Source organism: Rhea pennata, chromosome 15 (assembly GCF_028389875.1).
Source record: "Rhea pennata isolate bPtePen1 chromosome 15, bPtePen1.pri, whole genome shotgun sequence".
NCBI classification, from domain to species: Eukaryota; Metazoa; Chordata; class Aves; order Rheiformes; family Rheidae; genus Rhea; species Rhea pennata.
The window spans coordinates 730002-757095 of record NC_084677.1 but is presented as its reverse complement, the minus strand read 5'-3'; the positions used below and the strand labels follow the sequence as shown (position 1 = coordinate 757095).

At 46.1% G+C, this 27094-nt stretch overlaps 1 protein-coding gene across 3 annotated transcripts in view; it reads right to left on the bottom strand.

The window, feature by feature from the left end:
• Positions 1-27094, bottom strand: part of LOC134147309 (ankyrin repeat and fibronectin type-III domain-containing protein 1-like) — a 302508-nt gene that overhangs the window by 274631 nt on the left and 783 nt on the right. For 2 of the 3 annotated variants that reach the window (XM_062588342.1, XM_062588344.1), the window contains exons 2-3: positions 23450-23592; positions 1207-1270 (exon numbers count right to left, since the gene is read on the bottom strand). The gene's annotated coding sequence lies outside the window, so the exon portion shown is untranslated. Of the gene's footprint in view, positions 1-1206; positions 1271-3764; positions 3777-23449; positions 23593-27094 lie in introns of those variants that run through there. The other variant, XM_062588343.1, reaches the window with a different exon arrangement.

Here is a 27094-nt window from a genome sequence, read left to right as displayed (position 1 = left end):
AAGACCAGCCACTGCTAAACACAATGCAAACCCATCCATTTTAACAGCCAGGACAGGGAAAAATCAGTGCACCCTGGGAAACTGAGAAGAGGGTAGCAACCTTACCCTCATCTCTCCTTCCCATACCTATGCTCCTCCTCCACAGAGTGCAGGTTAAGCTCCATGCAGTCAGTGTAACAGTACCCAGGAGGGGCAATTACTAGGCTACCTGTCCTAGTTAATTATTACCTGACCAGCTATTCATTTCTGTACAAAAATAGCCTTGTTCAAATTCACGGAAGTAACCAAAAACTTTTATATTTACAGAACTGCAGCCAGCGTACTCTGACACTGCTCATCCCTGGCTCCTCTCATATATCAAGGGCAGAGCAGGTCTCCTGCTTTGGGAGAAGAGAATAGGGGGAGAACGAGGCACAGAGTGGTGACATGACCTTCTTCAGCCAAACAGGGTCACAGCTGCCTCTCCAAATGCCCTATCCACTAAGGCTCACCGGCTCCAATCATACCATGGCGGAGCTGGACCATCATTTCTGAGCCCCAGTCCTAGTCCCAGAACTTCTAGCCATCCTTTGCATCCAAAAACTCATTTCTAGTAGCACTGGACCTTTTTTGAAGCACTTTCATCTGCTCATCTTCTCTTCCAAGTACATGTAAATATATTGCTGAGCCAAACTGCACGGTGCCACTTGTGGGCACTGGGGCTGACCTTAAGCTCTGAGCAGTGAGGATACACTGTCCAAAGATGTGCCAACAGTTAGAGCAGACAATGCTAGGAGGAGAGACTCCTTCAGCATCAAAAGAATGAAAGAAGCGCTCAGCAAGGTAGACATGGGAGAGCGCAGATATGGTTTTGACCTCCCAGTTCTGCTAAACTTAACAGCAGATCCCTGCTAGAACAGCAGTTTGCAGTTCCAAGTACCCCCAAATCTACTGTACATTTCTAAGGGAAGCACAAGACAAACCAAAAAACACAGCATCATGAGGCACAGAACAACCCACGCATGTGAAATTTTTAGAGGATTCTGTATCTCCCCTGGAACACATTTAGGAAGCCACAAATCAGAAAGAGGTTGAAAATCTTTTTGCTTCATCATTAAAGGAAAAGGAGAAAAAACAGTCAAAGTAAGATGAAGTGCATGTCCTCTGAGCCTCCAACCAGTATCAAAATTAAGTCCCTAACTCTGAAAAGCAAATGAATTATCTTACCTCTCTAAACAGCTTTTCCTTCACTCAAGACAAAGGCATTCATGTTCAGCAGTTAATCTTCTACCTAAAAAACAAACAAACAAACAAAAAAGGGTTAAGCAATGTTGTAGAAGAATGGTTTGCAGCAGGCATTCCTGCATGGATACTCTTAGCTTAAGATCCGGCATTTCTCCATAACAGACAGCTGGTTCACATGTGCCTTCCTTTTGCTGAAAGAGCTACAGTCCCTGGGACACAATGTCCCAGGATCCCTTCGAACAAAGGCTCTCCTACCTAACCTCCTGGCTGCAGCAGCCCACCAATACCCAAGTCCAGAAGCCCTGGGGGAAGGCTCCAAGCATTACCTCTTAGCAATGAGGTTATCTCTCTGCCTCAAGGGTTAAAAAGCACCAGCGACCTTATTGAGTCACTGCTCGCTGACTCGTTCACTGGCAACTTGCTGGCATTGATTCAGTTGTAGGCAAAGAGATGTCATGGCGACATAGGCTCACATTTACTCTCCCCTAACAGGAGGGCAGGGAGTCTTGCCAGATCTCTAGGACAGCAGTGGCTTTTTGTTTGTAAAGGCCATCACCTCTCTACGTTTTCAGAGTAGTTCTGTTACCCCTGTGTCCTCTCCCATACCCCCAAGAGGCCAGGCCAGTCTGGCTCCAGGTACAACTGCCATGAAGGACCCAGTTTACAAGGATTTACTGGAGATGGTACATGTGCTGAGCTCTTCCTGGCACAAATTCAGCCTTCTGCAAGTGCTACCTTGTCCCTTAGGAGAGAAGTGAAGAAGTATTTAATGCTCTTCAAGTGCTGTTGTTCCACCCCCACACACACAGTCCTTGCAAATACAAAGATCTCTTCACAAGAAGCATGAAAGGACTGGTATCAGAAAGCTCTTGCTTTGGGAACAGTCAGCACACAGGGTCAAAGCGCCAGTATTAGAGCAAAGAGAAGATAATGGGGAAGTAGAGAAGAAACCAGAAAAGAACTGCATAAATAGCAGCACAGTCCTTACTTATTTTCACAGAGCATCAGATAGCAAGTAAGAACTTTCATTCACGAGTGGAAGCCACTAATTGAATCCCTTCTGATAGCTTCCTATCCAGCAATTATCATTCATCAAAACAACCTTCTAATAAGCTTTGCTCTAACATTAAAACCAGCAACAAATCATTGGCTTGCAACAAAAACAATGTGAACAGTAGTCTTTCTCCAGGGTCAGAACATCACCTGCTGTTCCCAGGACCTCCCTTCCTCCCTCCCTCAGCTTCACTTAGCTGCTCAGCCAAAGCCTGTTCCTAGCATATGGCAAAGACCTGCACAAGTGGGCCACCAGCAGCCCCCATGCACAGAGCCTCTCCACCTTGGGAAGGGAGGAGTCACGCTCTCTAAAGGGCATGGCCTCTCAAAGCTCCAGTGCACTGAAACCCATTGCCTGCTAGCTCAGGTACTCAGCCCGCATGTGGAAGTCCCTAACACTCCACTCCATTCTTAGCCCCACTTTTCCAATTTTCACATAGAATTGAAGGAGAATATTTCTAGATTCTTAAAAATTCTCCCATTCCAGAAAACACCATACTCTTTCTCAGCTCTAGCACATTACATTAGGCACAGTTAATTTTTCCACTGCCATTTCCAAACCTACTCCCCTTCACTACATTACAAACAACAATAAAAAAAAAAAACACAACCCATTAAGAAGTTATAGGAATAACAAAGGAGACACTAACACACAGCAGGAAGTGCAGTCTAGCTCTCTCAGGTATTATCTCAGGCAGAACCCTTCTAAGAACAGCAGAGAGCCAATTTCTCTTTCAAAGAGAATGTTTTGGCTTTTTGGAGAACTTTTCAGTGGACAGCACATAGCACCATTCCCTGAACTCTCCCCTGCAAGGCTGTTTGTTTAGCAATGCTGTTAATTTAAGAAGAAACAGCAACAGTCTACAATCAAAGGTCCTTAGAAAGAGGCAAAACCTAGTTTCAACAGAGGAAAATTAGATTGTTACGGTAGCATCTGCAAACATATCTTATAGCTGGGTCAGAACTTCATGAACACTGAGAAACTTTCTGTTGCTGCACATTTTCTAATTTTGGTGATGTTTCTTAGCTGGTTTCAGTACCCCCACCAGACAATGAGAACTTCAGAAATGCCTTCATACATCTAGGCTAGTATTCTGTCTCTGACCTTCTCAAAAGAGGCTGTGCAGGGAGAACACAAGAATTTGCTGCCAATCACAGATCACTGCCGACTTCTCCATCCTCAAAAGTGACTGTGAACCCTACCCTTTGCAGTCTATCAGTTAGCCACCTTTGAAGACCTGAAAGAATCCTTCTTCCAGTCCCATGGCAACCTAATACCATCAATCAGAAACGGTACTTTGGATACTTCAGGGGCACTAAGTGCATAAGGAATAGAAGAGACCTGCTCTTACAAGAGCTCTGCACTGCTAGTAGGTGCAAGCATCTGTCCAGGTACATCCCTCCGCCCAGTCAGCACCCAGACTCTTCGCCATATGCAAGACTCCACAGAGGACAACCATCTCAGCGAGTTCAAAGCAGTGACTCACAAATGTGAAGTTCCTTGTGCATCTAGCTGTTGGCAAAATCAGGCTCAAGATCTCTAGATTCTTCTATGCAGAGTGTAGCATCCTTCAGCACGAAGCTACCAGCTCACACCGCAGCTGCTGTACTCAGCAGCACGAAAGCTGCTCAGAAAAAAAGCAAGTTACTCATCGTAATACAAGATCAGCACAACAAACACAATTCTACCATAGCCTGTACACAAGAATAGTACTGTAGCAGTCGCTTCACCAAAAGGCTTTGTTTAAATACCTCTATGATCCTACTGTAAGCTGTGTCTTTGCTTTTTGACATTTGCAAAACCCCCAAACATTTGGCTTGAAAGAATCCAAAGCAAAAAATGGAGATAGATGTTCTTCAAAGGTGGTTGTTAAGATATCTTGAAACCTTTCAGCATGTGACTTAAATCCAGACTGGTATAAAAGCAGCCTCATAATGATTTCTGCACAATGATCAACACACTCCAGTGAGGAGGAGGAAGAAGCATGAGAGGGCCAAGATATAAATATATGTAGATATTTGCTACAAACAACTAAGGTCTAGCTTAATGTATGCCCATTCAGTGACACATCTGAAAACACACTTGGCAAGTGTGAGCATGAGCTTCCACCTGAACTTGAAGAATATTTGAGAAAAATTCACAAACATCGACTTAGGTACTTATACCTTGAGGTACAGATGTTTGGACACTTTCCTAAGCAGAGCTTAAATTAAATGAACTACAGATAGAGGAAATGGAAAACAAATGCTAATGACTTGAGTTCGGTAAGCCACAGCAAGCAGACTGAAAAGAAGACCAGGCAAGAGCCCATCACTTGCCATGGGTACCCAAACACAAGAGATACTGTACAGCAGCAGCTTCTCAGATGACCTGACCAGGGCACAAGAACAACTGCGAGCTAAAACCTCACAAAAACACAGCTACAGAACTACCTTGTGGATAGCAAATATCCACCTGGACAAGGATAGCAAGCATGAGCTTGGCCTAGGGGCCCTAGCAGTCCTTTCTCAGTTCAAATTTTATGAAGTATTAATGGGCACTTGAGCTGTTCATGTTGAATAGAATGGAACTTGCAATTTCATCAGAGCATAACCGCTTTGCTCTCCCTCCCTGGGTGTTTGGAAATACTGTCATTGTTTAGTGAGAAACAGAAATACTGTAATTAGACGCATTAGATATCACACTTGACAACAGAATTCCCAAGCCCTCCAAGATACCAAAATGTTCTCAAGAAATGTTAAGCACAGCTTAACTGCAAAACTTTAATATTTGAGCTCCAATTATGAGGTTTAAGACTATTCATTTTCCACTGTTTACAACTAAATCAGGAACAAGTTGCAGCACTGTTGTGGCTCAGCTAAAGAATGGTACTGGGCAGCTTTAATAAAGAAGGAGGAGGGAAGAGAAGGCAGAAGCATCTTAAGATATGCTTTGCTGATCACAGTCTACTGTTTTAGCACATCATGAGCACATCTCCATGTACAGAGACTATATGTATTCCCACTACAGTTACACTACGCTCACAAAATCCATTCAAGGTTAATGGTAAGACTCTCAGTGACTTTGCTGTCACGGGATTTGGCCCCAAGTAATCCCTATGATTATGTCAAGTCAAATTACTCATGCTTGAGCACTTTTTTTCAGAATCAGACCCATTGTAATTGCCACTCTTTCAGGAGGATTTCTAGCTGTGCTTGAATTTCAGTGCCCCAAGAAAAAGGAGAGCTGACGATCCTTTCAATAAAGTTGTAACCTCCTCTGCGCCAGCTGACGATCCTTTCAATAAAGTTGTAACCTCCTCTGCGCCAGATACTAAAGGTGTGGTTAGTGTTTGCAGTATAGGCACTGCTTTTAAGCATCCAGCTTTTATAAAAAGGTGCAACAGGCAACTGCACTGTGCACTGTCATCACTCACCTAACCTTAAAGGCCTAGCTTCCAAATATGCTATACCATTCCTGCTCTTGAAAAAAGCATATTCCTCCACTTAGTTATACAGTCTCTTTACATTTAGGGCACGCTTAGTTCTTAGTTATTTCTATGTACTATTTCTACATACACTCTCCTCAGGTGTCCGCCTCCAAGGGGTGATCTACAAGAATAAAAGCATCTCAACTCCAAAAAAAAACATTTGGCCAGACTGCCCAGAGCACAGGGTTTTATTAGAGTCCACATATGGTTGCAATATCCATCCCATGGAGCAAGGGTTTTTAGTAAGGTCTGGCAAGCAGCAGCCCAAATCGAGGGGCCATCAGGCTCTGCCACGCACTATGTCCCCAGCTAACTCTGCTTATTTACTTACTTGGGTTGGGGGCACGTTTTACGCTGGTCCACAGGGAACGAGCAACAGAAAAGGCATCCTGCGAGCACCAAGCACTGGAGAAATCACTTGTATTCAAGCAACAGTCGTGACTGCTCTGATGTGTTTAATATGCAGCTTGGATATCCCAAAGAGCCACTGTGCTTCAGAAGCGACTGCTGCCTGAAGACCATTGGCAGCATGGCCTGTCAGCTGATGACCTTGTTGGTTCTACTCTTGCTGGTTGAAACCACAGTGGCTCCTGTATCTATTAACATGCTATCTGGAAGCACATATTACTCCTCCTTGGCCCAAGGGATAGATGCCCAAATCAAATGCATCAGTTTCCCCACCTCAATAAACACTGTCTACAGCCAGGTGCAGCAATGTCAAAGGACTCAGCAAGTGTTGGCCATCACTGGTTGTTTCCAGTGCATAACCAGTTGCAACTGTCGTGCTAAGTTTGTACAGCAGCAGCCGAAAAGGTTGGGTCTTTATCTCCATGCAGGTAGGCAATCCATCAGAAATAAAAAGCTAGCAACAACATCAGACAAAAAAAAAAAAAAATACAGAAAACCATAGTTTTAAAACATTCTCCGTTTTGGTTCTTTCTCCAAGAAATGCTCCTCACTGTTCGCAGCAGCTCAACTGCAGAGTGCTGGATCTCTCTCCTCTATAGCCTGTTTTCAATCACGTGTTAAAAGGGCAAGTAATGCAAAAATAAATCTGCAGTAAAGGTCAGGTAGCTTCCCCCAGCCTGCAACACCAAAGGAATCCCCCTCCCACTTGCTGGAGGGGAGACAAGGCAGCAGAGTCACTTCTGCCACCTGTGCCTTGGTAGCAGAGCAGCCTGAGCTTTCCCAGCCATGCCCATCTCACTCCCAAAACAGGCAGATGATACTAACACCTGCTTGCTGGCTGAGCCAGAGCAAGAAGCTGCATGTGCCCCCAACCCCACAGAGTAGCCCAAGCAGGGAATACTGCAGCCCCTCGGAAGAAAAGCCAGTACTGCATCTATGCTATTCAGGACATTAAGCTTTTCCTGTGGAGCCCATCTCCAAAGCCTTCTGTCACATGCTCTTCTGAGGAGGGAAAGGCAAGAGTGCCAAACGTGGTAGCCAACAAACAACAAATCACTTGCAGCTACCCAGAGAGAATCTAACAGGTAAGGAAAACCAGGTAAGGGCAGCCACAGGAGGCCTTAACTTCTCCTGGGAAGCTCTAGCAGCTGCAAACAAGCCAATGGGTTACCCCTGACCAGAGGGAGTTGGAGCCCTTGTTCCAGCAAAGCCCTGGCTAGGGAGGGTCAAGCAACCTTTTAGCCAGTGCTAGGAAGAGGCCTGTATAAGAGCCAGGCCCAGAAGATAGACAACAGATGCGATATTTCACAAAGGAGTCCTCATCGCAGTTCAGACCAGTATGCAAATCCTTAAGTGGGGTTCTGATGCATCATAAAGCATGTTCCCCAGAAGCTGTGGGAGTAGCTCTCCTTGCCACGTCAGAGGCTTTGACCCAGACAGAGCTTCTGATGGAGGATGCAGCTCTGCAAGTCTCAGTGCCTAAGGCCTCTCCCTGAGGCTGGGACAAACAGCCTTCCTTCCTGCAGGAGATGTGCTGCTGTTGAAAAGCTGTGTCACCAACTGGAGGAGATACAGGAGGAGGTCAACAGGCAGAGAAGAACAGCGAGAGCTAGACAGGATCTTCTCAGAGACTCTGCAGCTTCAAGAGCCCCAGCTGCAGTAGAGACACAGGTAGAGTTCATACCTAGCAGGACAGCAAGTAGAAACCCCAAAAGCAAAGGCTGGATGCTGGTGACTCCTTGTACCAGAAGGATCACCTCCTTCAAGCTCAGGAACAGTCCATCCCAAAAAGCAAGAAGTCAAGCAAAGGGGGCAGCAGACCTATATTGATGAACAAGGAGTTCTTGGCAAAACTCAAACATAAGAAGGAAGTAAACAGATGGTGAAAGCAGGGCCAAGCAACCTGAGAGGAATATAGGGACAGTGCCCTAGCATGCAGGGACTGGGCTAGGAAGACCAAGGTGCTCTTGGAGTTTAGCCTAGCAAGGGATGTCAAGGGCAACAAGGGCTTCTATAAATACATCAGTAACAAAACAAAGAAGAGGGGAAAACTGGGCCTTTTACTGCATAGGATAGGAGCTCTGCAGAAAGCAGATGCAGAAAGGGCTGAGGTGCTGAATGCTTCTTTGTCTCTGCCTTTACAGGTGGGCCTGGTCTGCAGAAATCCGATGCCCTGGACACCAGGGAGAAAGACAAAACAAAGAAAGACTTTCCCTTGGTGAAGAAGAATTAGGTCACAGAACGCCTGAGCAAACTAGATGCACACAAGTCCATAGGACTTCATAGGATACACCCAGGGATGCTGAGGGAGCAGGCTGACGTCATTGCAAGGCCACTTGTGATCATTTTCAAGGGGTCATGGTGATCCGAAGATGTGTCTGAGGACTGGAAGAAAGCAAGTGTTTCTCCAGTCTTCAAAACGAGCAAGAAGACAGACCCAGGAAACTACAGGCCAGGCAACCTAACATCCCTGCAAATGTGATGGAGCAACTAATACTGGATACCATTTCTAAGCACACAAAAGACAAGAAGATAACGAGGAACATTCAGCATGCATTCACAAAAAGAAATCATGCTTAACCATTCCATTCCACAACAGAATGACAGGCTTGGTAGATTAGAGGAGAGCAGTGGATGTTGTCTCTCTTGACTTCGGTAAGGCTTTTGACACTGTTTTCCAAAACATCCTCACAGGCAAGCTGATACAGTACAGACTAGATGAGCAGGCACTGAGGTGAACTGGAAACCAGCTGAACAGTAGAACTCAGAGGGTTGTGATCAGTGGCACAAAGTCTTTTTGGAGGCCAGTAATGAGCAGTGTGCCCCAGGGGTTAATACTGGATCCAGCACAGACTGTATGAAATCTTCGTTAATGATCTGGATGATGAGGCAGAGTGTACCCTCAGCAAGTTTGCTGATGATATGAAACTGGGTGGGGTGGCTGATGCGCTGGAGGGTTGTGCTGCCGTTCAGAGGGACCTCAGCAGGCTGGAGAGATGAGCAGGCAGGAGTCTCATGAAGTTCAGCAAAGGGAAGTGCAAAGTCCTGCAACTGGCAAGGAATAACTCCCTGTACCAGTACAAGCTGGGGGCCAACCAGCCGCAATGGAGCTCTGCAGAAGAGGACCTGGGGATCTTGGGGGACAACAAGTTGACTAATGTGCCCTCGTGGCAAAGGAGGCCAATGGTATCCTGGGCTGCACTGGGCAGAGCATTGCCAGCAGGTCGAGGGAGGTGATCCTTCCCATCTACACAGCCCTGGTGAGGCCCATCTGGAGTGCTGTGTCCAGTGCTGGGCTCTCCAGTAGATAAAAGACAGATTTAGTGGCAAGAGTCTAGTGAAGGGCCACAAAGACCATTAAGGGATTGGAGCATCTGTTTTACAAGGAAAGCCTGAGAGAGTTGGGATACAATTCAGAGACATTAGCTGACCACAAAACCAGATGTGGGCCAAAACTGAAGTCTAAGCACCAGCAACAGGGCAGGGAGACCCAGATGACAACCAGCCTCCAGCTGGGGCAAAGCTACGTAAGCTTTAAATCACTCTCCACTGGGAAGCACATGCAAATGAACATTTTTAAAAACATGCACATTAAAAAAAAAATCTAGCAGTGTTACCAGCTATTTTCAGCAGCACAGTCATTAAAAAGCCCTTAGAGCTCCTTCAGGGAACTGCATCTGCCAAAAGGATTTCAGTGAGTCTCCAGAGGAAGATGTTCATTTCCACAGAAAGCTGCTATGGAGCTTGGCAGTACTTAGAGGTGAGATTATACAGCACCTCACTGAAAAATCCAGGAACAGTCAATCAGTTACAGCAGCACCTTTATGCAAGATCTCCAACTTTGGGAAGTGCAGCAGTTGGTCAACACCACAACAGAAACAGAGTGCAATATTTCACTCCGAGGAAGAGAGGAAGTGAACAGACTATACCACAGGCTGCTGAAACACTACGGTCATTTCAGTCTTTCATCTGTTTCCTCACTTGCTTTGCTAATGTCCAGGTTCTTAGGGGGAAGGGAGAGGTATTTGCTAAAAATATCTCTCAAGCAATCTGGAGCACTCATCTTTCAGAAGACATTTTGGGAGGCTGATTGGTTTCATTTAAAGCTGCTGATGCTGGTTCCCCATTTTCCTATCCCTCCCACACCCGGTGGGGGTATCTTAAATCCACCAGCTACACTATCCTCCTCTTGATAGTCCAGGGAAGCAGACTAGAACGAGGTAAGCTACTCGATCTGCAAAGCCAAGATCTCTACCCAGCCACCTACACAGCCTCTTCTCCAAATGTTGCCCTCTTGCTCTACACTCAATTTTACATCAAGATTAAAGCTGGAAGATGGGGTCCTTCTGTTCTTCTACAGCTTTAGATAAAAAGGGAGATTGCAAAATGGGAAGCACAAGGCTATGGGGCCTTTCAAGAGCGCATCTCAGTGCTGTACGTATATGAGGGAACCTCAGAAACATGCTGTTGCTCCTCCCGCCGCCCACCCCTGTTATTCCCACTGCTAACATACGCAAAACAGTACTGAGATGGAAAGACAACAGATAAACCCAAACAGAAATGTATTTTCCGCCTATAATTCTCACAGTGCTAGAAGTAAATATATCAGTCTCTCTTCTCCAGAAAGAAGTAGCACCAATTTCTTCTCCTACATCCTAGCACCAGCCTGAGAACATCTTCTCCTTTACCTCCAACCAGCTCCAGCACTCCTGTTTCTGATCCAGAGCCTGACTCAGGTGGCAGCCCAAGGCCTCCTGGCAGCAGGAGAAGAAAGGGGAGTGAGAATGAGTCACAAGGGGAGAGGAAGAGACAACCCAAAAGACATCACAATACCAAAAGGAACATACAGTTTATGATGCCTTGGGGCAAGGATGAAGAATGTCTGCACCAAGAACTCTCTTCTCAGCAGAGGTCAATTTGTCAACTGTTGTGATGAGAAACAGGCTGCCTCTCTGCACTGTCAAAAAAAAAAAAAAAAAAAAAAAAAAAAAAAAAAAGCTATTTTTCACTCTTTGGCTGGCTATTCTGTTTCATTTTGTTTGGGGTTCAAGTAGGATAGAGAACATCTGCTTTCCTTGGCTCCGCTAAGTCACCAGTGTCCTGCTCAGGGGAGCTTTTGCCTGGCCAACCCTCCCTGCACACCCCCCAGCAACAGCAGGGCTGCCTCCAGCCACAGTGGGGTGGAGGCAGAGGAGCTGTGCTCAAGCCTTCTGTGAGCGACTGGTCGAGGGAATTCTTCACATCCGGCCAGCACAGAACTGCATTTATTGTTAGGAAGAAAGATCAAAAATCCCGCAGAACTACACTGTCAGCAACTTCAGAGCACACATTGCCTTTTCTTTCCTTTCCTCCCCAAAGCAGATAATCCTTGCAAGCCCAGCCAAGTTGCCCTTTCCCCTTCAGAATTATCACAGGTATCTCTTTTCCTGGCACTCTGCAATAGTAGAATAGCAATTACTATCCCTTTCAGCTTCAGAGCACATATGAGAGACCTGCTCCGCATTAAATTGGGAAAGAGAAACAAGCCCTCCATTGCTTTCCAGGCTTATTCTCAAAACCCAATCCAAGCAGCCTAGCAGGTCACAGCACGGTGCTAGAGCTCATGGTGACATTGCCTTCAACATTCATCCATGCCAAAAGACATACCAGCCCAGTTCAAGCAGTAATATCAGATGGATATACACAGATGAAACCCCAAGAAAAAGGTTTTGTGATGAAACAGTGCTTTAACAACAATGTTAAAAGGGTTTTTGAGAATAGCTAAGGCTGTGGAGTTGTGGTACCCCAGGATCCTGCTGAAGAAGGCAAATAGAGGGACAATACAAGAACCAGATCAGCATAGTCTGGAGAGCAGTCTGTTAATACAGTAGGAGGGAGAAAATTCAGTTTTGCAACACAACTGTTTTGTCCGATACGTGCAATTTAAAGCATCTGCCTGGGTGAGATGCAGAGAAACCATCTTAATAAGGAAGAAAACATCAGTGCTGACAGCAGAAGGTGGACTGAAAAAGGGCTAAAGCAGAGCCAGCACTCAGAACGCAGGACCATAACCTCAGGCAGCAACTACAACTACGAGTTCAGAGACATCAGCCAACCACCAAAAAAAAAAAAAAAAAAAAAAAAAAAAGACACTGCTAGGAACTGCTGATCTTTCTCTCTGCTTTTCCCTCCTAGTCCCACTAACTCAGTTTGAGAAAATAATGAACTCTCCTCATTAAACTTGTTCTTTCTACATAGAAATCAACCATTCAAGGCAACCTGACTAACAGACTGCCAAACATGTGCAGAAAACAGAGCCATCTCCAGCCAAGGAAAACTGCAGCAGCAAGAAAAACAGGATGGGGCTCCTCTTCCAAGGCAGAAGTTTCACAAGATTTGGACTTGCTGCGTTTTGGGATCAAGAGCTTCCTCTCTGAACTGCAGACACCTCAGTTTGTGCACAAAGGACTACTCTGAAGAGCAGCAAACCCAAGGTGACTCACAAGAGGAACAGAGAGTGGGAATGGAAAAGCCAGACCTCACTTCTGCTACTCCAGAAGTATCAGAGTGCTACGTGACAACTGCACCAAATACAGCAAAATCCCAGCAAGTTCCTGTACTGCAAAATAAGAACCTGAGAACAACATGACCAAAACTTCTCACTGAACAGAGAAAGGGCAGGGGAAGACTGGGAATGGGGCCATCTACATAGACCCAGAAAGGAAGGTTTGGAATATGCATCCAGAGATACCCATGTGTCCCTACAGCTTGGGAGCAAACAGGGAAAGTAAGTTGAGGAGATGTTCCTGGTCAAAGTATCAAGAAAACAGCCACTACTCTTTGGAAGATTTGGCTTCAGATGAAGCCAGCCTCCCAAAGTCAATGCTCTGGCAGGGACTGGGAAACTTCTGAGATGTCTGCTATTTTTAAAATTAAGATGTTACTGAAATAGTTGAAAGCAGTTCAGCATTGGCTAGTCCAATGCTGTCCCTGTGGAACACTGAACAAACGTGCTACATCTCAAATTAGTACTAAGCCAAGTCCTGACTCCCCTGACTTTTTAACAAGGGGCAAGGGTTTGCTGTAGGCGGAAGCGTAAGCTTTCATGCAAAGGTCACACTGGATTTTACCTATGGACTTTTAACCCTTTCTTGTTAGGGAAATGAAACAGGAACGTGAACTCTTTATCTTCATCTAAGCATTGCAATAAAGTCAAATGTTAAAAGATTACTGTCTAGAAAAGGGGAAGCTACACTCAAAATGCTCGAGAACAACTGCAACCCTGAATTATCACCTCCAAAACCAAGCAAAAAGCCACAGGATGGGTTTTGCCCCTCAGACCTCACACCAAGATGATCTAATGTACTATCTATCCCTTAACCATCTGGAACCTGCTCCAGCCCTCCACTCAGAGAGGGCAGCAGAAAAGGGAGAGGATGGCCCACAAGGCATGCCTGAATCACAGAGACAAGACAAGCTTTAGCCTGGTCATGGATATAGAGTGTATTTAAAGTGCTTTTATTGTATTATGCATTTCTGTTCAAGTCCTATCGAAAAAAAGAGGAGAGTTGGAAAGATATACTTTAAGTTGCAGAAATGGGAGTTGTTTGAAAAAGAAAACGATCAAATGTCCGTTACTTAAAATTTAATTTATGTTAATGGTTCAGTTCTGAATGAAAAATTCAAGCCACATACACAGCTACATTTATTTTCAAGTAATTTTCAAGCACCTCTAGCACTGCAAGATAAGTTAATCACACATTCTATTAATTTGCAGCCTGCACAGAGATTCACCTCCTTTTAATTAGAACTAATTTTAGTTTTGCAGGAATAGGGTAAGCACATTTTGTAAGAATTCCTCTTGACGTGATATCTTACAGACGAGGAACTGTTGCTCTTTATGCTGCCTCTTCCCCTCTCCCTACACACATACACACACCATCCCCCTGCAGCACTTCCAGCCCTTTTCAAAGCCTCTTGCAGGAAGCAGCCACAAGCAAGAGAGAGTCAGCTGGAAGAGCAGCGACACATTTCACAGGAGGCCACTGCAGCCAGGGAAGAGGTAGGAATGGAAACGGAAAAAGTACAGGATTTAACTTCTGCAGCATCCCTGGTAAGGGAAAAAGACAGGCACACAGACACTAAACAAGAGCCACCAGAGAAAAAGGGCCACAGACAGCTTACGGACCAGATGCAAATTATGTCCCAGTTTTCCTGCAAACAAAACGATGCAAAGAAAGCAGCGCTGAACAAAGCGGGATTTGCACCCCGTGCAAAAGATGAGAGAGCTAAAGAAGAGATGGCATGGAAAGGACCAGGCTCAGGATACTTTCGCAAGAAGCGTGGATGAATAAAGCAGCCTGTGGAGCAAGGTGAAATCTCACTGCTCTCTTCCCTCCTACCTGATGAGACTTACAGCCAAACTTGCATCCACTGAAGTTAATGAGACCAGGCTTTGCCTCCCTCAGAGTCGGAGCGATTCCTCAGCTATTTACCCACACATCCTTCTAGTCCTGGAAACGATCTCAGCAGCTCAATGCTAATACAGCACACGGCTTTCTGGTCCCTTTTAAATCCCTGCCACCCATGCTTCATGGCCAAGCCCTCACCCACCAAACCGGCCTGGGCTGGGTGCAGAAGACCCAAGACCAAGCCCAGGAAGCCTCCTGGCACATTCATGCACCACAAGCTTTGTCACCAGTCACATTCAAGCATTCCCTCTGGCCTCCCCACCTCAAGCGCTGCCTGTTCCCCAATCTGACGTGGTTTTCAGAGTAGTTTCAGGCATAGAATCATAGAATCAGATTGTTTTAACTTACACAAAACACACTGTGGGGAGATCTCCAAACCAAATAGCCAGATCAACCCGAGTTGATGCAAGCCACAATTCAAATCGAGTTAAATTTCAAATTTGTTTGAAATTCCTGAAGAATTTGTGTTTGACTAAACCTGTTTAAAAATACAAATCTTCATCCTGTGCAGAAGTTTTCTGCAAGCAAGAGGCTTGCTGCATGGTCATAGTGGGTTATATTGCTTCCAGTCGCCTCTCAGACCAACATCACTGCCCTAGGATGCCCAGCCTTCTCTCCCACATCCCTGCTGGCAGCCACGACTGCAGCAAAGGGAGTCCAGGAGCTATGGCAGCCTGGATCGGCGGGGGGATTGGAGGCGCCTCGTACCAATGCCTGCCCGACAGTCCCCTCTGTCTCTCTTCTCTCAGGACCACCATCAGCGCCATTGCATCCATCCGACATCCCACCCTGCCGACATGCTAGAGTTCATAAGCCAACAACTCAGCCAATATTTAACCAAGACATCCCTGAACGCAGGGGAGGTTTCGGCTCACACCCAGGAAAGGGGAAAGACCGGTTCTCAGGGAGGGGAATGATCCAACTCTGGTGACAGCTGGGTTAAAGACAGCCCAGCTCACGCACAAGGCTGTTCCACGGGCAGCCAGAGGTCAGCCCCGGCGAGCAGCAGGCTGCCAGCCCAGAGGAAGGAGCCAGTGCCCTGCGCACACAAGATAGAAGGGTCTGTTTGCCTTGTCGCTACCTTTAATCTGAACCTCCCTTTCATGTCGGCACTGCTAACAGCACCTCCTGCCACAGCCAAGTCAAGTCAACTAGTGACTTCATTGTTGCTTCCTTCACCTAAATTGTCTCCGGAGACCCTGCTGCTTCTTTTCAGAGGGCGCAGCATCCTCTAAGTACAGCTGCACAGCCTCCGTTTCCTTCCTCTGCACAGATCGCCGGGTCGCATCCACTACTTAGAACCCAGCAGTTTTTAACCTCAGACTCTCCTCCTGCCAGCATCAGCTCCATGCTTCAGGACAAGGAAAACCAGTGAGTGACCAGCACCCTTCTCTGGGGCAGGCCCATCCTTTCCACAAACTTCCAATGTCTCTTTGAGCTTGGTGGGACAGATGCAGACTACAGCTCAGCAGCCCTGGCCTTGGGGAGCACAAGCAAAGGAAAAGTCAACCCCAGGGCCCCATGTCCCAGCCTCTGTCAGGTTCAAGCCCAGGGGCTAGCAGTTAACCTCATCACTATTAGAAATTCTGTTCCCAGGGCAAATGCGCCTCAAGCTGGTGCACCTGAGCCCCTGCCATTCCCAGCACCTGACAAACATCGAACAGTACAGCTGGGCTGTGAAGCAAGATGACCTGAGGAGGTAAAACACCTGCAACCTCACAGCAGAAACTTGGGAACATTTTGGAAAAAGACACTCTGAAGACTTCCTTTTTTTCTTTGAGACGTAACAAAATGGTGCTTAAATTAAAATTATTTCCAGGTTTCTGCAAAAAGAATCTCTCAATGTGCTCTAGGAAAAGTTTCTAGCCAGCTAGACTCTCTTAAGTACTATCCCTGGTGCTCAGCCCTCTGCAAAGTCCAGCACTTCTGCCCAAGCTGAAGGCTTTCCTTCCTTCTGCTGCCCCTGCCAGCACTTCCTATGATCATCTCCCACAGACATGCAGAGCTCCTCTGAAAGCACCTTCTTCTCCTTCATGATTGCATTGCTTCACTCTGTAACATGTTTGAGGATGCAGTTTTAGAGGAAAATGCTGCTGCAGATGATAAATACCCAGTATGCCAGGAAGAGCAGCCAGCACAAGGCCGTAAGGCTATTTAAGATAAATAGGTCTTTCACTTCACTTTAACAGAAGTGGGTACCTGCTAAAGAGCAACATGACTGATTCAAACATGCCGGGGTAAAAATAGATGGTAAAGTGATATTATGACTTGCATGGAAGAAAGTTTGGAACTTCCTTAAATAAAAAAGCTTGAGTTTCATTCTGCTTTCCAAAAATCCTTTTCAAGGCCTAAAGTCCTCCTGTTACAGACAAAGCTGTACACAGACAGCCTCATACACTGGTGCTGTAGTCCATACCCTATACCTGCATGCACACTCACATATCCTTTCAGTTATCCTTTGGAGCAGGAATCATCTACTTTGTGTAATTAGTTTTTTTTTTATACACAAGTTAAAAGAGACTCCAAAGGCTTAACCTGAAGTCAAGGTCTCCACAACACACCATCCCTTTGCCAAACTCCTTCCATACTGAAAACCAGACCCTGCACACATCCAAGGACATGAAGCCAGTTGGTGGCATGTTTCTGAGGCTTCCTCTCACCCTAGCCAGTGCTCAGCACAGAAAATTACAGCAACTGTAAAATTAACCCTCAGCTTTCAGGCTCATCTGGTAGGTTTTAACAGGAGTGTTTCCTCAGAGCAAACCTAATCTATCACTTCTACTGATTCAAAGGAGCTTTGCCTCAGTTTCAAAATGCATCGGCCCTGCTTCTTCAGGGCGACGCTGCAGGCCAACATTGCTCCACTGATGGAACTTTTATCCCCAAAACTCTTTCCAAGTTTTAGCCATGCTGCTCATTGAGCCGACGCATTTTACTCTCAATAAGACACTTTTCACTCCCTTTTACATAATTTGGCTTTGCTGTTGGCTTTGGAGCTGCACATGCTGGTACCTAGTGCTCCTGCCTCATGTTGAGCAACAAGGCAAGGCTGAGCGTGCTCAAAGTGATACACGATTGTCTATAGAAAGAGAAGGGTTCATTAACCCACGTTGGGGATGCTCTTTACTAGGGGAAGGGGAACAGTTTAAAAGTCAACATAAGGTGGCCTGCAGACCACAGTATTATGCATACTGTGCTTTACTCTTTTCTTATAAATTTGGGGATTTATAAGCCTATTTTCCCTGAACTGGTGCAATTGTGTTTAAACTTGCTACCGTGAGCCACGTTGCTATAGCTACCACACACAAGCCTCAGCAAGGGAAGTATATTTTTAGATTTGCCAAAATAAAAGTCTAAAGAGGCTTTTCCATACAGAGCTTTCCTTGTTTCACTACACAAGAATTAGGGCATGTTTGAGGGAATTAAAATGTGGGAAATTCAAAACTGATTGGTTCTGGCTGCATCTCCGGCCTCTGCCCTGATCTGCAGGCTGCCACAGCCCAGAGCCCAGGATGCTACAAGGAGATGCTGCATCCTCTTGCCACCTTCACAGAGATGTGGTTGGATAACTCAGGTGCCAAGAGAGCTGGATCCAGGGTCCTTAGGAAGGACAGGTTAGAAGGACAAGGTGGAGAGTCATCCTTGGTGTGTAAGCACAGTGGGAACACACAGCACTTTGCCATGGGATGGGTGATGAGCCAGCTGAGAGCTGATGGACCAGGATTAGCAGGTGGATCAACATGGACGATGTCGTGATGGGTGCCTGCTACACACTGCCTGATCAGAGAGAAGTAAATGAGGCCTTTTTCAGACAACTGGAGGAAGCCTCACATTCGCAAGCCCTCATCCTCATGGAGGTCTTTATTCATCCCAATTTGCATTGGGGTGACAACACAGCAGGGCACAAGGAATCCAGGAGGTTTCTGGAGTGCATTGATGACAACCTCCCAACACAGCAATGAGAAGTTGATGAGATGAGATGCTCTGCTGGACTTCATACTTACAAACTAGGAAGAAGTGGTCAGAGATGCATATGCCAGCATCCTTAGTTGCAGTGACCCTGAGATGATGGAATTCAGGATCCTGAGAGAAGGTAGCAGGACAGAAGTCAGGATCACAACCCTATATACTTCAGGAGAGCAGACTTTGGCATATGCAGGGACCTGCCTGGAAGAATCCCACAGGATACAACCCCAGAGGTACTCAAGGTCCAGAAGAACTGGTTGATTGTCAAGAATTACTTCCTCCAAGCCCAAGAACAGACCATCCCAATGAACAGGAAGTCAAGCAACAGCAGCAGAAGGCCTGCGTGGATGAACAAGGAGCTCCTGACTAAACTCAAACACAGGAAGAGAAGCGTACAAGAGAGATGAAAGCAAGAATATGTGACCCAGAAGGAACATAAAGACACTAACTTTGTCTGAAACAGTTGTGTTGCCATTCAGAGGGACATCAACAGGCTGGAGAGTTGAGCAGACAGGAGTCTCATGAAGTTCAGCAAAGGGAAGCGCAAATCTGTGGAGGAATAACTCCCTGCACCAGTGCAAGCTGGGGGTCAACCAGCCGGAATGCAGCTCTGCAGAAGAGGACCTGGGGATCCTGGGGGACAAGCTGACCGGGAGCCAGCAATATGCCATTGTGGCAAAGGAGGCCAATGGTATCCTGAGCTGCACTGGGCAGAGCATTGCCAGCTGGTTGAGGAAGGTGGTCCTTCACCTCTACACAGCCCTGGTGTGGCCACACCTGGAGTGCTGTGTCCAGTGCTGGGCTCTCCAGTAGATGAAAGACATAGATTTACTGGTAAGAGTCCAGCAAAGGGCCACAAAGATTAAGAGATTGGAGAATCTGCTTTATGAAGAAACGCTGAGAGAGTTGGAATTGTTTAGCCCCAAGAAGAGAAAGCTCAGAGGGAATCTTATTACAGTGTGTATAAATACCCAATAGGAAATTGTAAAAACAGGGCCAGTGACAGATTAAGAAGAATAGGGCACAACCTGAAACACCAGAAATTCCTTAATTCCTTTTAGACACAGGAAAATAATTAGAAGTTGTGAAGTCTCCATTCTTGGAGGTACTCAAAACCCAGCTGGACATGGTTCTGAGCAACCTGCTCTAGCTGATCTTACTCTTGGCAAGGAGGATAGACTAGGGGATTTCCAGAGGTCTCTCTCCAATTTCAGCAGTTCTGAGATTCTGTGACCTAGCAGCTCACTGTCTGGGAGAGGTGAACCCGTCTCCCTCAAGGCCCAGACCATCCACTGTGGCTTGAATGATGCGCTCTTTGCTGCTGGCTCAGTGAGCTGAGGTAGCTCATAGCTGCCCCAGGAAGAGAGCTGCACCAGATGCCTTTTGAGCAGCAGCCACTGCTGAATCATTTGAGCCCACCTTGACTATCTCCACAACTGCAAAGGAGCATGATGCGGTTAGGGATGGTGGGGTGCTTCAGATATCCCAGCATCAGCAGTCCGCATTCATGAATCAGCCCCTTTACAGCATTCAGCAAAGGTGCAAAAGCAGCAGCATTCAGAAGACTAAGCAGTTCCACGGGCATCAAGGTTATTCAGCAGAAAGCATTTCAGAAAGGGTCACGAGCTTCACACTGCAAAGGCCAAGTTGCTTTTTAATGAAGAGACTACACAGAGACCTGAGGCATAAACCTTATTAGCACAGCTCTGCTCCTGTCCAGCCCTTACTGTTTCCCCACAGTACCTGATCCTTGAACTGCTCGAGACAGGAAAGAGAAGGGCAGATCCATCGGTGAATGAGTATTCCTTCATAGCAGTGTCATATTTAAGTGCAACACAGCACAATCTCCCAGGGCTATAATATACATGCACTCCATGCTTGCTTGTAAGATGAGACAGTGTTCAGAGAGGCATTTGCAGTTCAGGATATCTGATCTTAATTGCTGGATTACTAACACAGAAGTAACAAACAGGATTTTAGATCTCTATATTTATTTGAGCAAGCAAGAATTGTGCACGTATGACGATTTGTTCATTCAGAGCCTAGGCCACAGAACAAGATTTAAGAAGTTTCCTTTTTCGTATTGAACAGCTGTAAGCAATATAAGCAACTTTAAGGCAGCATAGTTTCATCTACTCAACTGAGTAAGTTGTTTTAGTTGCACCGGGAGATTTAAAATACCTGCAAGGAAGAGGTAGTAGCATAAGCTGCTGGAACACAGTTTTTGACACCAGTGGGTGTCAAAAGCATCATTGCACAGATGAGGACCCACAAAGTGCAGTTTTTCAGTCCAGCTGAACCTACCAGGCTACAGTTTGCATCTCCACCCCATGCCAGCAGTAAGCACCTACCCCTTTCCTGTGTCCACACCAGTGTTAGGAGCTAAACCATCTGAAAAGTCACCTTACAACACCAATCAATGCTTTTTTGTCTGTTCAGCTCTTTGAACAGATTTGTCACAAGAGAATCAGAACAAGGGACCAGGAAGCAGCAGGACAGCCACTGAGGATGGCAGCCCGGTCAGCTTAGCTCAGCGGGCTGCCCAACCCTTACCCTCGGGGGAGGCAGGCAAATCAGCAAGAGCTCCCATACAGGCCTGCTACATCACATTGCAAGTATCCACACAAAGGTTCAACACTGTTTAAGGTAAATGCATCTACTTGACAGATTTAGTGTCATTAAGACCTGCATGATGAAATGACATCTCAGTTCGTGTTCCAGCCCAAAGAAGTGTCTGAAAGCAACTGCTGTCTAAGTAGCTTCTACTCAGTCTACAATCACTGCACATCTGCAGCAGCAACGTGATGCTTCGCAAGTAAGGCCAGATACATCATTCTTCCCCCTAGCAAAGGAAGTTGGACACAGGCTCCAAAATTTTGCCCCAAACCAGCTACTAAAATTTAAGTCTGTTCTGTGATCACAGCCTCATTCTGTTCCTCCTGACCTCTCATGATGCAAAGGATCAGAGGAGCATGTCCAAACAGCAGTCAAATCTCCGTGGCTGGATTTGCATGCTAAACATACACAGTGCTGGCTACACAATGAGCTGGTATTCGAGCATTTCTTCCCACTGTTTTTTATTTAGGGAAGAGTCTATTAGATAGTCATGTATGAATACCTCAGCACAGGCAGGGGGGAGCATGGATGAAGCAGAACATCCAGCAACCTTCCTGCATACTTTGGACAAGTGATATTTCACTGCTATTGCCAGTTAGACAGGCAAACTCTAGGGTACAGGGACTGCAGCCCGAGAATTGCCTCATTCCCAATAAACCTAGCACTTCTCCAAAAGGAGACATTACCCAATATCCGTTCTCACAGGTTCAGGGAAAAATATATCTGAACTGAGCTACAAGAAAACACTAGCAGAAAAATGAGAAGGAACAAAAAGCATTAGCAATCTGCTGCTCTCCTTCCACTCTTCTGCCTGGGAAGCATTAGATGAGCAAAGCAAACTACTCTTGTCAGGAAACAACAATATGACCTTGTTCATGAGAATGCTAGTAACTCACTGGCAATATTTTGCTCTTATACAGTCCTGTCTTTCATTAGGTTTCAAAACTATTTTACTTATAAAGGAGCTCAGGCCACTCCTAGAAACCCATTTTGCATATGAGGAAACCAGCTTCTGCATATCTAGAGCTGTTTTCCCTGGGAAGCAAACAACCCGTGATGCCGTAAGCAAGCACAGGGCAAGCATGACACAGTCCAGCCAGAAACGATAGCTCGAGGTACTGGTGTGCAGAGCTGCCTTCCCCATGCAGGGGTCATCTCTTTTCACATGTAAAAAATAGGAGTCTGCAAAGTTTCTGAGCACAAAGCTGAGGGACACACTGTAAAGACTGGGACATCAATCCTACTGTTCACCTCAGCTCCCTACACAGAGGGGGCTCCAGGACCTTCCTGGGAAGCGAATTTAGTAAACAGGTTGTTGCATCAGATTTTGCTCCTTCACATCACCTGGAGCCAGTGCCCAATTTAACCCATCTGGCATCAGTCTGAGTCATCTGCTCATTAGGATGGAAGATGCGTAACAACACCTACAGCACTGTCACAACACGGCTGACGCTTAAGACCAAAATGAGGTTTTTGTCTATGCTTGTGAGAGCCAGGACAAAAAGACCCCTTGATGCCACTGATAAACCCCTCTGCCTTTTACCCCTACCCTGCAGCCAAAAGCCCTCCACGAACCCTTAATGAACAAAGTCTTATAACTGCTCTTGGAGGCCTGGGAAAAAACAGTTCTCCCATTTCAGAGATGGGAAAAAGCCTGCCCAAAAGATGGGGATGACTAGCCTGTTTGTGCTCCCACAGATTATGGGCACACTTGGAGCTCGCTCTCTCCTAGATGGATCTCTGGTTCCCTGCAAACACCTGTGGCATTGCTGGATTGCAGCTAGGAGGCGAGATTGAGCACCTCTATCTGATTTTTTTTTTTTTTTAAGGGGGGGGGTAAGAAGGTGTGGGGCAGGGGAGGAAACAAGAGCCTTACAGTACCCAACCAAATCTGATTTATGGTTTAAATATTATGGTTTAATGCAGTAAAGAAACACTGAGCTTATGAGCCAATCAATGCATTTTGAGGAAGACCTTCATCTACATTGCCTTCTGTACTCAACTGCTAAAAAAGGGATGTTTAGAGAGTAAAAAAGTAAAGAAAAGGCCTAATCTAAGAAGCTGGAGGAGCACAGCCAGAGGGCAACTGCACTCTCCCAATTTTAATGACATACCAATACAGCAAAGAAAGGGGACATCACAAGCAAAAGCAGCAGAATGAACAGCTCAGAGGGACTTCTTCAGTCTCCTATTATTTGCACACTCTTGGCACTGCACAAAATGAAAAATACAGGACAGGCAGTTGTCCTGCCAGACTCTTACCGCCTGCCTTCTCACATAGGTGGGCAGCTCTTCTGGTGTCACTTCAGATGGTCTAAAAGGCAGACTCTTCTTCTGCCACAACTGAGTCTACTCCACCACACAAGCACTATAGGCCTTCAGGCAATGCTGTCCCCAGGTATGTTCTGTAAATAACACACCAAAAAAAAACAAAAAAAAAAAAAAGAAAAAGAAAAAAAAGAAAAACAGAGCAAAGTCAGAGGTTTATACCATATACATCTAAATCATCACCCCCTAAAATACCATGCATGGCAGTGACTCTGCAAGCAGACCACAGGGTATTTATTAGTCAGGGCTGCTCTGGAACCCACCACAGCTGGGGAGAAAAACAGGCAATGGAGACAAGTTCTTAGGAAGAAGGTAGCTTTATGTAGCCACTGCCTGCAGCCCAAAGCTCTCCTGTTCTCCCTTCAAGTCTGGAAGCCCTTGTGCATTGGTGTCTCTGTGACCTTCACAGTCATCAGAGGAAAACAACTTCACTTAAATTTCCTAAGTTTTCCTTTTCAGCTCTGCTATCACGTTGACAGACTATCTGCAGCAGAGGAATTAGACCTGGGACCCAAGATTTTTTTCTAGATGTCCAGCAGAGCATACTTAATATGAAAAAAAGGCATGTAGGTCATTTTGCATCAGAACTAGAATTCACAGTTTCTTGGCATGAGAAAAAAAAAATCTCAGTTCCTACTTGTAGCTAACACATAAAAAGCTTTCAAAGGTCAAAATAAAGCAGCTATCAATTTATCCCCAAAAGAACATTTTAGTCAAGGTTTTAACAGCCTGGGTTCTCTAACCAGTGACTGGAAAAGACACCACCCCAGAGCAAGATGTGCCAGATCGGAATAGCAGGCAATTCTCACGTGCCCCTCAGGACTGCACTGACAGCACTATGAGAGCCGTGCCTGGCTCTCCCCGCGTGGCTCCAGCCCCAGCTCACGCATTTGAAATGCTCCCAGTGCAGAAAGGAGAAAGAGTCCAGACCAGGAGCAGCTCTGCCAACAAAGCAAGCATGTTCAGCCCAGAAGCATCCTAAAAATAATGGATCCTCTGCTCAGTTCTTCCTGCCCCAGCAGCTGGCTCTGCACTCCCAGTGTCAGCCATCCCTCCAAACCGGACCCAACCACAGCAAAACCATTTGTGCTATGGTCCCTTACTACCCATGGTGAGGGAACTCAGCAGAGCAGATCCTTGCTCCCCAGAGAAGGAAGCCTGTACAGTCATCATCCTAGAGCGAGGTCACCCAGAGGAAGGTCCGAGCCAGCCGCATCCCGTCCCCTGCTCTCCACGACAGCATAGAGCGCTGCTTGAACAGCATTCCTGCACTTGCCTGTGTTGCCAGCCTTTTCTTCTTTGCAAGGAGGAAGAGGAACAGCAAGGGAGTCAAGCGGCACTACCTAAAAACTACTGGGGAGTTTCTTCTCTCAGCTCTGCCCAGGAACTGGTTTCGCCCGTTCCGTGTTGCTTCTCTGCCCTGAGCCACTTTAGTGCCACAGCCACCCCACTGCATCTCTGCTCTAGCATGGCACTACTCTTCCTCACCTCTGCTCTTCCCCATCCTCCAGCTAAATGTTTTTTTTTGGTTGGTTGGTTGTTTTTTTTAAAAAAATACATATATATCCTCCAAACCAAGCAGTGCCCTGGCTCTCAGGAGAGTACCGCTTGGCCCATGAATTCCCATTCTGATCCAACATGACAGATAACTGTTTCGCTTTGAGACAACCACATAAAATAGCGGGACGATCTGACAGCATTCACTGAGCAAACGGGCACAGCAATTTGAGAAGGTGCCAGCCGCCTCGGCACAGCAGGATCGTGGGCATGCCCAGGGCCGGGAGCCGCAGGAGCAGCCGCTCATCCCATCCTGCTCTCTGAGCAGCAACCCTCCAGCAGAAAGGCCGTGACATTTTACACGGCCTCAGCAGGATGCGGCATCATTCACCTACTGGACATCACCATAAAGATGACCTTTAACATCTCACATTAAAACAGGGAGAGCTTCGGAACAAATTGAAATGGAAAGGCAAGAATGGTGGACAAACAACATCCTCAAGCTCAGAGCCACCCTGGCTTTCCCTGCCGCAGCATGCTGAGCTCATCTCGACGCTGGTGAACCAGCCAACACGTATTTCTCCTCCTAGGAGAGATAATAGAGGATGCACAACCACAGAACCACCCTTGCCACCAACGGTTGCTCCAGGTCACTGGAAGCTGGCATGGCCGGGACCTCTCGGTTACATTTTGGCTTAGCTCCCTGCAGCAGACCCTGCAGTTACATTTACAAATGCTGCCTCAGTTTTCCCAGCCCCTTTCCTGGTGGCTCTAGGACATGTGCTCTCTTTTCCCATTTGGAGCAGAGTGGGGGCTGCCAGTCCAGTCCTCTGCAGTGCTCCATATAATTCATAATGCTAATTCATAGCATTAACGATGCTGCAAAGTGGAGAGCTATAAAAGAGAATTACAGTGGCTGAACACTCCATAAATGACAACTGTTTGCCCTCTTTGAAGTTAAATCCTTAAAGATAAAAAAAAGTTATTTCCTCTCCAGTTATAAATCACTGGAGGTAAAGGGATGATAATTAAAACGCCCATTGCCCTAATGACTGCCGTACCAAGGATAGCATCCTGCTGTCTTCTGACTGTGGATTTAATTATTCTATAGGAATGCAGGATATATTAAATTACATAAGCTTTCACATGAATGAATAAAGAAAGTACAACTTGCTCCCCAGTAACATCCCAGCAGATGTCAACTAGCACATCTCAATTTGAGAAAAATCATTATTCTTTGCACCACACAGGACAGGAGATGCCTCACCCAGAAAGACATTGTTCTCCAGGAAGATGCCCTAAGATTGCATCACTTTCTTTGGAGAGGCTCTGACTCTTCTGCAACATGGAACTATCTCAAGAAAAATCTTTGCCTTCCCTGTCCTGCCAGCCCCTTCTAACTGCATTGGAGAAGACAGTCCAAGACAAACACTGCTCCAAGTGTGCCAGCACAACCAAGATGCAGGTTCCCCAAGTCTGGGAAGCATTTAAATGCATCTGTTTGCATCAAAACAGATCTGGATTTACTCATGCAACTATCACATTTTCATAACTTCAGCAGAGAAGCAACATCAAATTTTTTTAAAATAAAAATAATAATAAAAAAAAATCAACCAAAATCACCTTTGGTATGTTGAGGCAAAAGCTGCAAAAAAAGGACAACCTTCAGTTCCACAGGGACAGGCTGCAATAATACAGTTCCTACTGAACAGTGCTGCCTTTTGGAGCCCAGAAGAAGCTGCCAAGTCCCAAACACCTCAAAATGCAGGAAGACCTCCATGGACCTCACAGGAGTCCTCAGTACAGCAATAAAATTAATTCAGGTACATAAAGCAGAACAGCCACATCCCAGAGCATCCATCAGGGGAAGCCCACGTTTCAGATAATACAAAGCCATATTTCTTGGGTTTAATTATTTCTAGGGTTAGTCTCTGACAGTTAAAACATTTGCAATGAAGAAGGAAGACTAATAGTTTCCTCCCTACTTCACTTCTGTAACTGCTAGTTGAGAGCAAGAAAAAAAAAAAAAAACACATCTGTAGGGAAAAAGCTGCGTGAACTCCTCAGGAGCATCACTATTTG